This window comes from Ischnura elegans, chromosome 6 (genome assembly GCF_921293095.1).
Source record: "Ischnura elegans chromosome 6, ioIscEleg1.1, whole genome shotgun sequence".
Lineage (NCBI taxonomy): Eukaryota > Metazoa > Arthropoda > Insecta > Odonata > Coenagrionidae > Ischnura > Ischnura elegans.
The window spans coordinates 36,744,528-36,757,518 of NC_060251.1; positions in this window are offsets into that span (position 1 = coordinate 36,744,528).

A 12,991-nucleotide genomic window follows, 5' to 3' on the forward strand; every position below is an offset into this window, starting at 1 on the left:
GAAAAAACACTCAACAAAATTTAACAAAACAATAACATGAAAATAATACAGTACATCATCGATCAATGGTCGTAATAAATGACGTAGGCAGATAGCACCTCTTTAACAGCAATAGTGCAAATTTAAATTTTAACTCTTAGCTACTGAGCCTAGTGCCTTAATTAACAGTATTTTCCAGTGGGTCAGGCAAAAGATTTTGATGCTCTGTCAAAATTTATCTCCATCGGTATGATGTGATTTTTTCCCGAAAATAAACAACGCAATTTATATTTTTGAATATTTTTTCGTACTTGTCATAGGTAATCTTCTGCTGATCGCTTAGTATTTAAGTAAGATCTAATTTGCCATTTTTATCATAATTTTCTCTATAAATGAGGTTAACTAAATGCAGACCAACTATTCTAGTATTTTAGATAACGTTATTATTCAAGAAAATCTATTCTTTTCTTGCTATGAAAGGAATTGGGGTACCGCATATTCCGTCTATGAAGATTCCAGACATGTTCACAGCGAGGATTCTCATTTTCTATAAATCAATGCAATTCTCTGATAATCAAACGTCTGTCATCATTTTAGTTACCTTTCAACACCACTGTAGAACAAATACCGTGAATTTTTCGTTTTACACGGCACACCCTCCGTGTTTGTTCACGTACGTACCATATAACACATATGTAGTAGTATATAAGGACTTCATTTCCAGTTGGCAATTTTTCTCGCCACTCTTCGCTACTGAAGCTATAACCATGTATTTTTTTTGACCACCAATTTCAGCGCACCGCTTCAACTCGGGGGAAAAAACAATTGCGAGAAAGCAAAGGGCTGGATGACAACGCGAGGCAATCGAAAATACAACTTGGGGACTGTAAAAACATACACACACAGCCGCTCTTCCCAAACAGAGTTCATGATGGGAATATTTTTTTTCCATCGAAACTCCATCACGAACATTTTCGGAATAGTTTTGGAATTAATTCGGGAGAAATCCCATCAAAAGCATGGACTATATGCACACAACGTCCTTCCCAAGGTTTTGACTGCACGGTAAAAAGTTTGCGCATTAATGTGACCAATTTAACCTCGATCAAAATCGTTTTTCAACGCATGACTGTTATTTCGAGCCCCCGGGATTATTTTCCATCCCATACTCGTTCGTTCAAACGATTCGGAAGACCTTGGGACATATTATAGCGGTAAAAATGTTTCAGAAGGATTTAACAACTAGAAGAAATGTATAAATATATAAATGAAAACCTTGGTTAAAAATAACATTCACCGAATATTGCGGACAAATTCATCAAAGGATGGTTGAATTTGTATGACACGTATAGCGAGAGAATACTTTAAAGGACGCCGAAACTAAAGTAAAGGTAGAATAACAAAAAAAAGTATGAATTGATATTGAAAAGTGATTGGGAATCAATTAATGAATATAAAATGAATATTTAGGGTAACTATAGATTAGAACTACGAGGAACAGAACTAAAAACAAAGAAAAGAGAGAGAGAACAGAGAAGGAACCATTAATTGTGATAAATTCAATCCATAACAGCCAATGTAAAAAACACAGGGAAATGCAATTACTAGCGTTGAATAAGAAGTAAGTGAAAACATATGAAAAAGGATTAAAATAAGAACGAAAATAATTATTGATATGTTTATTAAGTATAAGTCAATGGTACAACATACTCAAAAGAATAACGTAAAGGCAAAGAAAATGTACGTACTCGCCGTAATTCCTACAGATATATAACTAAAAATATAATTAAAGGCGATCATTTGGTAAATTCACGATAAAATATATGGTAGCTCTTTTCAAAACCAATCTTCTCCATGAAAAAGTACCTAAATTGGAAACTGGGTTATTTTTCTTCATAACAGCCTATTTGGCTTTAATCTAATTTTGACAGAACTTTAACTGAAGTTATAACTTCCTATTTTGAATTTTCTCCGCCACCATGAAATGAATAAACCAGAGCCAGAATTTATTAAAGTTTAACGTGATACAAAGTTTCATTTAAGCTCATGAGGGCTCAACCCGTGACGCAGGCATGCGACAGAAGCACTAAAGCCAGGTTAATGGATTATTAGCGGAGCTTAGCGAAAAGTGCATTCGGAGTGCTCCGCACGCATCACGGATCCCAAGGAGGCTATGATAGCGTGCCCGAAAGGTAACTTAATCCTACGGTTCAGATGGCGCAGAGGGATTTCTTTCATGAATATGCAACCATCACGGGAATCCAAAACATTTGGAGAAAAAATTGATCGTTAAAACGTTTCCCGTTGGTCTGACCACCGGAACAATGTGGGGGAAAGATGAGTTTGTTTATTTTTAATTCGCAAAATTGTTCCGTGCCCGACGGAAACTAACGGAATAGGTCTGCTGAATTCATCCATGCGTTACATGTCAGGCGACGATGCCCGACTTTTTGCCCGACAGCCGCGAGTAAGTTTAATTTTTTTGGATGCTAACTTTTTTTTGTACAAGCTCATGGTGTCTCTGATAGTGTTGGGAGGTTATTGGCAAATCCAAAAACCGTGTTCAGTTAAGTCCTCTCCCCCAATTCCTTTCTTTGGAGTGGAGGAACCCCTGGATTTCATCAGCAAGAGAGGGAGAAATTAATTTATTTTCCTCGAATTCTACCTTCCTCCCCTCCAAAATCATTCCCCCCATACATTCTCTTTACGCTCTTCTGCTTCCTACGCTCTGCCCTTTCGCAGCCTTTTCCCTCCAATATTCCATTCTTTCCCTCCCTTTACAAACTTTCTTACCATCTTCCAAAGCTTCCACTTGAACGAACAACCGGGGTCTCCTCGCCAATGAGACAATACTCACGACCAAATTTCCTCACGGGAATTCTGTCGCACAAATTGGGATTTCTTGCAGTTGAGATGGTGGATGACTTTTAATTTCCTCCAAAATATGAAACCGTAATAGATTGTATCAACTCCTAAACCTTACTCAATACAAAATGAAGGTTAATACTGCGGAATTCAACCACTTCTATATCATATTCATATTCATCTAGGCCAAAGACCATAATAATCAAATCTATATAAACCCAAAAGCCATGACTGCTACAAGTCTATACGATGGTATTTACATTTTTTCGTAAATTTGCGCAAGAATTAACTCGTACAATTGGATTTGTTTATTCAATCGGTAAAAAGACGTTTTTCATGGATTTTTCCAAATAATAACTATAATTTCACTTTCCTTATAAATAAAGTATTTTCGATGTAAGAGATAAATGTTCATGTAGGTAAGCTAGTATATATCGAATTCCATGGCAATTCAAATCTTAATACCGTCATTATCTGGCACGCAGATTGTGATAGATTATTGATGCAGTTATCAGTATATTCCTTTCGATTTTCATACATTTATTACTCACACTGACATGAGTGCTGACAAATAGCTGTCCGCGCTAATTCTCCAGCAAATATTTTCTAGACCTTTAAAAATCAATTGGCCATTCGGGCGCTCTGCAAGAGCGGGAGCATTCCACCGTTTTATTTTTATTCCTCCCTTAGCGCACATCTTTCTTCAATCCTTCGCTTACCCTGCCTGAAAGGTTTGCCGGTTCTCTCGTCCGTTGCTGTTGAATCAATGAGAAATCGGGCCCAGCAGGAGCCACCCTACTTCCTCCGTAAAACTTCGGAAAAACCCAACTCTTCTCGCCTCCTGCCAATCTTTTTTTTCAACGTACATTCCTTTTCCAAACTATCTTGCCAGACACCACTGTACGTACCTCGCTTTAAAAATTTCTCTTTAATCGTTTAAATTAGTTGGTAATGCAACTAAAGCAATGCTTATAAAATAGAATAAAATTTCAATGTCGTATCCTCCATCTTCATAGGAAATACGAGGAATAAATACTGTTGGAAATAGGAATTTCGTATATGCGAAGTGGCTCATCGGCTTCCGTGCGTGGGGTTAAAATTGAAATGATAAAAAACCTGGATCGCATGGCGGACCTGATGGGCCGAGTTTGGCGATAGTGTTTTTTTCGATGGAAAATTTAATTTCCAACATATCTAATTCTCACGAAGAAGGAAAAGAATCAGATGTTTATTGAAATTAAGTATTTACCTAAAAAACCGTTGCCAATTCCAAAAAAAATCTCTGAATATCCTTCTGGCTAAAAATTTTTAATTGAACATCTATTCAACGGAGTTCTTTTTATAAGGAAGCTATGAGGGTAAACTTCTCTCGGGAATTCCGCCGGTTTAGAGACTCCTTTTCTGCCGACGCTTCGACCTCCTAGTACAATGGTTTGATACACCAAATAAATTGTTAAAATGTTTCATAGCTGCCAAAAAATAAAATAACTTCGTGATAATATGTTTTCCTCGAAACGATATTCAGCAGCCCTGAGGATGAGCCCGGAGTCACAGCTCAAAACGTCGACAGAAATGGAGTTTCTAACCTGGTGGAAGCCCCGAGAGAAGTTTAGTCGTACAATTAGCCTGTAAGGCATCAAATCCTTATAAGCATGTAATGGTTTTAATTTTGGCTTAGGCTTTTGAGTGTTGCATCGTAAGCATACATGCTATTGTTTTCCAAATAGTTCATTACTTATTATTCAATCCCTGGTGGTATGTGTCATATCAATCTTGATTAGGGGCCCCTCATTTAGCGAATATGAACATATTTATACGCATAACTACTCATAAAAGTTAAACATAAGTTTAATGAAGAAATTAACCGTGGGACAGAGTCTATAACGCCAGACTTTTTCTTCCAAAAAACCTTGTTTTTATCAAATTGGAGGTTTTTCTTCATTGTCTCAATCGCTCTCCCTTTCTTTTCCAACAATCCCTTAATCATTTTCTTCAACAACTCTCTGAATGTTCTTATGGATAATAATTTCTATTTGGACATGAATGCAAAGGAGTTCTTTCTAAAAGCTTCAGAGGAGGAAGGAAAAAGACGGGCAGCCAAGCTCCAAAATAATTCTTAAAATACACGTTTATAATGTGATTGAGAGAAGTCATTAGGAGACACACTATTACAAACTCGATCGAAATTTTTTCCTGAAATACTACTTGTTAAATAACAAAAAGTTAATTAACAGTAATTTAATTACAAACATTAGAAGGCTTTAGCGTATTTATTGAAAAAAATCTGTCATTATAAACAAGTATTTTCTTCAATACCATTATTTTCCTCTTTACATTTTCTTTCTCAATATTTACTTTAATCCTTCGCTTAGCTTTCCTGAAATATTTGCTCGTTCTCTTGCCCGTTGAATCAATGAGAAATCGGACCCGGCAGGAACCTATCCCTTCTTCCTCCGCGAAACTTCGGGACAAAAACCCCACTCCCCTCTCCCCTTGCCCATCAACTTCTTTTCGTAGTGCCGATTCTTTCACGCTGCCCTCCCACCCACAACCGAACCCCTTTCAAACCTTATTTCTTCTAACCCTTTTCTCTCTCAACTCCCCACGGCGGCAGCGCCGATCCACGAAGACAAAGGGGAGGATTTAATCGAGTGTGAATTCACGGCGGTGGCGGCGCTGCGGAGGGCCACGGGTTGCAGAGGAGGGGGTGGCTGTGGATAAGTGAACCGGGGTGGCATTGTTGTACGTCTTTCTTCTCTCTCTCTCTCTCTCTCTCTCCTGGAGGAGGGAATTGGAAAAGAGAGTTGGAAATTGAGGGAGAGAGACTGAGAAAGTGAAGGAATGAGACTTTTGTTTGTGCCACATTTTTCGTCAGCAAAGTTTGACTGCTCGAGAAAACGAAAAGTGTTCGCGCTCTCTAGAGAACGAACAAGTATGTAGGTATTAAATAGAGATCGGATTTGATTATTACCCCGTTTGAAAGAAATAATCTTCGCTGAAGTATTGAGTTTCCTTCTCTCATCTACATCAACGAGGTACATACTTATTTATCTCCTGGAGGGTAGTTTGGGAAAAGAGAAATTGGAAATTGAGGTAGAGATTGAGAAAGTGAAGGAATAAAACTTTTGATGAAAAATTTCTCGGGATTCCCACCGGGTGTGGTATTGGGTTAATTCTCTCAACGTTTCAATGGCTGAGTCTGCCATCGTCTTCAGGGGTTTACTCTTAATGGTACTGTTTACGGAACTTATAGTAAAATAAGTATGGTAAAAAAAGCGGATAGCATTGCACTCATCAAAACTCCGCGGACATTTTTGAAAACAGACTAAAATGCGACCGAAGTGACAACAGATATCAGCCTTCTATGGGATGGAATTGGGCCTGCCCCATGCAGTCCCCTTTGTGCAGAAGATGGGCTGGTATTTTGCGATATTCTTCTTTCTCTTCTCGAGGAGTGGGCGGTAAATTGGAAAGGATTAGAAAGGGAGAGAAAGGCGGAGAAAGTAAAGGAATGACAGTTTTGTGTGTGGGCCGCATATTTTGCGAGCAAATTTTGACAGGTCGTGGGAACGATATGGCGACAGAGAGGGGAGTAAATTGATCCGATTAGATCAGTGCCGAGAATGACAGAAATAATTTTCGCCGAAATATCGGATCCCATCCTCCCTCTTCTCAAGGGTCCTATGTCCAGAGACGTCTTTTGGGGAAATTAGCGACTGTGAAAGGAATTCTCATAGCTTCGGCACGATGAATAAAGAATAAATCGTGAATTAGTACAGTTGCTCTTCGTCAGACTATATAGCAATAAATATTCTAAAAAGAATTATTAAAACTATGCATTTCATTGCACTTTTAAGTAAAGCAGTAGCTATTTGTTACTACATAGTAGGCTGCATACTGCTCATGCTCGTAATAATGCTTATGCTAGTAAATATTGATATCACTATGTAGCCTGAAAAATAGTTAGTGTTTTAGTTTACATGCCTTGCTGAAATACATTATAATTACCATATAGCCCGATATAATGACTATTATATTAATAACAATGTTCATACCAGGCTATTTAGAAATTATAATTCTTAGAACTTGGCTTAAAGAATGAAATATTTATGTTAGTGACTACAGTAAAAATACCGCTCGATAATTTTATTGCTCACGCTATATGTTGACTGCCTGAACTCCTGAAAAATATCCAAGTTTGCTAAAAATATTTTTCTGCTTCGCTGCTATGATCTCTTAGCTAAAGAAAAAATGCAAAGAATTTAAAAGCTCTCCATGATATTAGATAGTATTTTTGCTAACTCGTTTACTCGTGGTTTTCGACGACATGAAAACGCCCGTTGAAACATCAGAAAACCTGTCGCTGCAGAAAATTTTAAAAGCGGTGAAATCAAGAAGAAATTGAGTCATTAATATGCTATAGAGAAATATTAAAATTGAGGAAAAAGTAGTTTCCACGTTATTTCCATCGCCTCTCTATCAGTGTTTCATTTAATTGTGTCCTCACTTATCTCTGAAGTTGGCCCAATCTGCTTTCACCTCGAAAAAGTACGACTGTTTATCACAAAATATATCGGCACTAACTTTTTTAAAAAGAACAGATACCCATCCCATTCACTAATACGATAAAATATCACACCATAAGTTAACACTGTTTCTTACACCTTGTTTTAATATCCTACCGACCAAGGCAACATCTAATCATCACATCACCTTTTAAGATGCATAAAAATGTGCATAATAATTGCGATTAATGCTCAGAAAAAAAGTATCTTTAAGTAAATAATTTTTTATCATACTTTCTTACTCAAGGTTAGACTCATGGTATGATACATTACATAAATCCGTGATTGTGACTACATCTATGAGGAGTGTAGGAAACAGGTGCATCGATAAAATGATTCTCTTTAGGTTGATTACAACGTACGAGTTAGCTATTGTTAACTAATGTACTTCCTCATATTCTTGAAATGTGGAGGAAATTCGTAGATGTTCCATGATTTAACGGCACTCTATTTTATTCATTTATTTACTCTCAATAACATTTTACTCTCCCTCAGTCTAATTAGTTTCCTGTTTCCTGGTCAGAGGTATCCATCATTGGCTGAAGCATAGAACGATTTCGTGGAAAGAGAGCCTTCATTTTGTGTAATGTATTCCGGAAAGTGTTTCACAAAAAGATTCACTGTAACGGAGCAAGTAATAATTTAGTTTACTTTGTGACACTAATAGCGACATTGGATTATTTTACTAATGTAATACAAATCTCACCATATCCATGAGGGTAATATAACTACTATTGAATCTCTTTTAATCCATGCTTGATAATCATATCATTTCGAATGAATGCGAAGAACGTTTAATTATTACTGGAAAAGAGAAGCTAAAATGAAAATCGTCTTTATTCGAATTCGGATTGCATTATTATTATACAAACATGCTCGTAAATATGTTGCGCTGTCACCGTTGGGTAAATTATTCGTGTGCGTGCCTGCTATTTCCAAGCGTAATGACTGCTTTATCTGCTAATTAACAGGGCAAACAATTCGTGATCCAGTGGCGTGATGTTTTACCCGGAATAATCGATGGCCGTGATTTTTGTAATACCAATGTTGAGGATTAAAAGAAGATCTCAAAGATGATGACGCTTGGTTTAGACCAGAATATTAAAAAAAGCTCAGATAAGAATTTTTAACAGCGAAATAAAAATAAATGAAGCTAGTTTAACCAACCTATTAGGCTTTTAGCCCAATGATAAAATTTCAAATACCTTGCCATTTGGGCCTGAGGGTGAATTAAATTACGTGAAAGTACTATTGGATCGAATCGACGTTCCTCCAATATAAATGGAAACATAGTTCAAATTTGATGCGTTAATAAGAGAGAATTCGCTGGAATAAATTGAAATGGCAACCAATGGATTAGGGTAAGTCTATTTCCTTCCCCTATAAAATCACGAATGCACAGAAAAATAAAAATCTCTTGAGCGTATCCCACGATTTATACATTCGAACAATTTAATGCGAATGACTGCACATTTGCGGTAAATAGCTTAGTTCACTAAAAGCTATAAATGGATATTTAATCCTCAATATAATTTGCCGAGTGTATTTTCGTAACGTACAACTAACTCCATTTTATAGGCTCTTCTCAATCGTTTCAGTTAAGCGCTCCTGTCGTTTAGAGCTCACCAGATACCGAGAACAGTCACTCATGCATTAACTGATACTTGGTTAACTGCACTCCAAAGTAATAAATGGCATTGATTGTGCATAAATTAAACTAGCTATCAAATGGGTTATTGGGAGACTAATATTAACGCGTCCAATCAACATCCAGCCTGTAAGCAACCGATTACACAAATTGATATTCACCACGAAAGACCTTCGAGTAGAGGCCATATCTTTTGCTAGATAAAGGGATGTATATACGTTACTAAGTGATGGGAATGTTATTAAGGCATCGATGAGTACGTTTTACCGAGAACACCATGAGTGCAATGATTCTAAAGCTAAAAAACGTTGATAAATGAGGAATAGCGAAGAAGTTATATAAGTATAAAATGGAAACTTCAAATAAAAAGGATATATATTAATCATATCAAAGGTGATTTCCTGTAAACCATGAACACTTGAAAAAATTCTCACGACACAATACGAGGAAATGAAAACATGTCTCGGTAGGGAATTTCCAATGAAAAATTATTAATGGCAAAAAGCAACAGTTTGATCGAATGGTTCACATTTAACCACCGCCTAGTGTGAAGCAGAATTTTCTTAAATTTACATCAACTGTTGCCGGAAATCAAGACCCAATGCTAATAATTCTTACTAACCTACTAACTGTTTTCATTTATCATCAGCATCTACCACTCCTACCTTCCCATCGAAGGTATTCAATCCTACACTTTTTCAATGACACTCATCGTAATCAAATCAGTTCATCATGCCGGTGTGATTTAAAGCACTTCCGATAGTTTCGATTACTGACACAATAGCATAAGTCCCTACCACGGTTCGAAAGGTAGAATACTGATATTGTCTTCGAGTGTAGATTTTTAAGAATGAAACAAAAAAATAAAAGCTAGTAGCTTTTAGCGCAACAGAGTTAATCCCTATATTTACCAAGTATCAAGTATTTTATTGTAGAAAATTATCCCTAGAAAGGCTTCATTCATACTATCTTTATTACGTTACCCCGGATTTTCATACCCCTGATTTTCCTACCCCTGATTTTGTTGATGAAACGAACATGGATTCAATTCTCACGTTTTCTTACACTTTTTACTAACTTCAATAATGTTTTTGGTTGATAAATATTACTATTACCAGTCCAAATTGGTAATTAGTCCTACGGTATATTTACTAATGCTTAATTTGACCCGCTACTATTTTTGCGATGATACTCTATGCGCTCAATTCGAAGTATCATCAATTATCAGTGATAGATTCATTCAACCGCGTCGCGTGGTAAACTGGCGCGTTGAGTTCAAACTGATGGCAAATAGACGCCACGTTGGCAAGCACACACTGCTCATTCGCCCGGCCTAACACAAAATTGAGATAGGTAAACCTTGGTGGAAGCTGAGGCCATTTACGTTTTGCTTCGCTCGGATAAATAGCTGGTATGCTCGTGGTGCGAGGTGAGTGTGCGATTTAAGCTGTTTTTTTCCCGTACCGAGCAGTATGAGCGGTTACACGACAGGGGAAAAAACAGATCGATGACAGCGTAAATTTTTTTTTAGAAATTCTCTCCCCTAAGACGCGCAAAAATGAACAAAATGAAAGTATAAAAAAAAGAGTTCGAATTTTGTGCGGACTGCATAATTAAGAGTGCAAAACACGCGGAGTTTGTAGGCTGGCAAGTTTGCAGAAAGCAAAATGTCACCGAGGGGCTATAAAAAGTCATTGGGACGGAAAAACACCACGGGCTTTTGGTCGGGAAACAGTGGAGAGCATGAAAAAACCAACGACACACGCACGAGGAATAACAGCTGGTCTACCCGTTAACAAACAAACTCGATCCATAGGTTACCATTTTTTTTCACTGCAAGTCGCCACCCACGTTACATTCTCTCCAAACCACTACTTTTCTCCCGTTCTTGACCCTACCTTTCATTATCTACGAATATATCATCACCGTAAGTCAATGAGGAATATCCAGAGAAAATAAGACGAAGCCATTGGTCAACAATTATTATTTTCGCCTCGCTCAACAATTTTTTGTTGTTGTTGATTGAGATGGAACTTGAAAAAATAAAGAGACCACCATTTTTCCGTTCTATCCTAATTACCGAAATACTATTTTCATAGGTAAACAATCCTAAGTCTGGTTTTGCGAAGCTCTCCATTCCGCTCTCCTATCCGCGAGAAATTTTATAGTGACACATTTCTCTCTTTGACATCCTTTATAACCTGTCCTATGTAATTCATTCCGTGCCACTCTTTGCTTTTCTTCCCTTCCACCTCTCTATCTGCGATTGTTTTATCCTACGAATACATACAGCGTGAAAGTAGTAAGATTACATCACTGACGATCGTGTGAATGATTCTAACATTTTTATTTATCGACTCAGGTTTTGATAAATTATGTGTATATTACCTGAGAAAAATTAACCCTTTTTCGACAAAAAAAGTAATTTTCAGCATAGTTTACATACATGAATTTTTTTTTTCGAATCCTGGGTCGGTAAGTAAAAATCTGTGGACCAGTAACACGCTGTGGTTACACATCTGTTACACGTCTCACAAAATATCGCCATCGACTAATAAGTTAGTTACTGTAAGCTTGCTTTGCCGGAGCGCTTACATTCCAGACGGCAACTGTGATGGCAGCGGTTGAAGTGACACCATCATAAAAAATAAAATACAAATATGGATAGTTGGGGTAGCGTGAATATTATTTATTTTTTAATATCCAATTAACAAATATGTTCATTTGAATCACTAAACTGTTTTATCTGGTTTGAAATTTGTACGCTATACTCTCTGATTTCTCATATTCTGATGTGATTGAGACAACGCTACATTTCTTCAATTTTAAAATTATATGCATGGAGCAGATGCCTCAGGATCTAAAACAGAAAAATTATGTACCGTAAAAGTGGCTTATAACGATAACGCATGTAACGAAATCCCGCTACTAAAGAGGAAAGTTCCCGGTCCCTTGAACATTCCTATGATTGCGTATGTTAATCTACCCGAAGGTAACAAGTTCGGATGATACGACATCCCCGCTATTATGAACTTTTCATCGGTCCATAGGGGAGTCATTTACCCTTTCATAAAGAAATCAAGGCCATATTCACTACTTAATAGTTACACCTTACCTTATCACCAGTCATTCTAACGTTGGCCATCACCACATATTTCTACCGTTGGTCTTAAGATTAGAGCCGTTAGATTGAAAGGGTAGGACAATGGTAATTTTGAACAAATATATTGCTTAAATAAAGACGATTGTTAGAATATTAGCCGGCAATCCTATCATGCATATGGAAAATCCTTTGTAATGAATATAAAGAAATCATGTTTGCAACAAAATAGAACGATGGTCCCCTGAAATTCGTTATATTAACCGAGTTTTAGTGCATTTGTGTAAAGATTAGCTCATGGGAGAACTGAGTGGAGACCTTATAATTGAATTAATAATTCATGAATATGAAACAAAATATAGATGGGAAAACATCCTTATCGAGCATCGATAATCATCCCTATCATCCCTAACATCGATATCAAGCCATATACACTCATCAGGCCAACAAGACAGCCCGAAGGAGCATTTGTGTTTTCGTACACAATATATTTAAGTATCAACAGAGCTAAAGGTACGGAGGCTCACTTGTTAATTGGCATGGAATTAGTCACGCTGTACGTGTCTTCTCAGCCTTCGTCATGAATGCGTCTAATATGAATTTCCGATACAAAGTTAAATATGCATAAGAGCTAGACACAATACGAGAAAGCAGTCTCACAGGTATGCAATGTGTGTCATGTCATACGACATATCTAACTAATTGGTGCCCATAGGGGACTCTGAGCTCATGTGAAGTTGACCCACGCAAGTGGAAAAACGGAAAGTCAGGTATGCAAATAGGAAGTTACGCATGATATCGACCACTGTATTTTTCCACCATTCCGTCGATAAC